The sequence below is a fragment of the Plasmopara halstedii genome (assembly GCF_900000015.1).
Source record: "Plasmopara halstedii genome assembly, contig: Scaffold_484, whole genome shotgun sequence".
NCBI lineage: Eukaryota > Oomycota > Peronosporomycetes > Peronosporales > Peronosporaceae > Plasmopara > Plasmopara halstedii.
Window position 1 is genome coordinate 25182 of NW_020187404.1, and position 861 is coordinate 26042.

The following is an 861-nucleotide window of genomic DNA, read 5'->3' on the forward strand; positions in this document are numbered from 1 at the left end:
TCGCAAGGTGGAGGTGTTGAAGGTACATTTATTCTTCTAAGGTCTACACATCCAGTGATTCTGAGAGACTTCCAACAATTTACTCTATGAAATTTGCCTAATTTTTTGTGAAGAGGAAGTTATGGTTACATCACCTTAAAATCTTATGATCAATGAACAAAAGGTCAAAAGACGGCCGGGGGACGTGACTCCTACTGGGGAGCTTGGTGAACCCCAAACACCAAGTAACTGCTTCCTCACCTTAACCGTAACGGGACTCGAAAGCTCACTAAACAGCTTGGAGCAGCACACCCAAACCAGTGAGCCAGAATTCATGTTCGAATTTTGCACGGTACAGTTCAATACTAATTTGTATATTAGAGTTGATACAGTATCGTATACACAGCTAGGTAAAATTGAGATGTCACTACGTCTATACACATTAATATAGACAAACTTTCAACTGTGATTATCACTATGGAATTATTTTAGGAAGAGTGGTAATCACTCGTGCCTATTTTATGGTCACAGCTGAATTGTACATTTCAAGCATCTAGTAAAACCTGTCTAAATTAAACATGTTGGGACTGGGGCACAGTGTTTAGTTTAGAGAGGGTTTAAAATAAGGGAGGGTTGCATAATTATCAAAAATTCCCTAACACAGGCTGGGTATATTTAAACAACACCATTCCCAAAGAGCCCTACACGTGTTTTTTCTTGACTAAAACATCGAAACAGTTGAACTGTAACAAATACATTGCCCAGCGATGGGTCCACGTGGAGCTAAGCACATAACCATGTCAGACAAGATACGTATTGCACTCAGACACGTCAGCTGAAGCAGAGGTCCATCGTTGAATTCTTTACTCGTATTTAGTACTC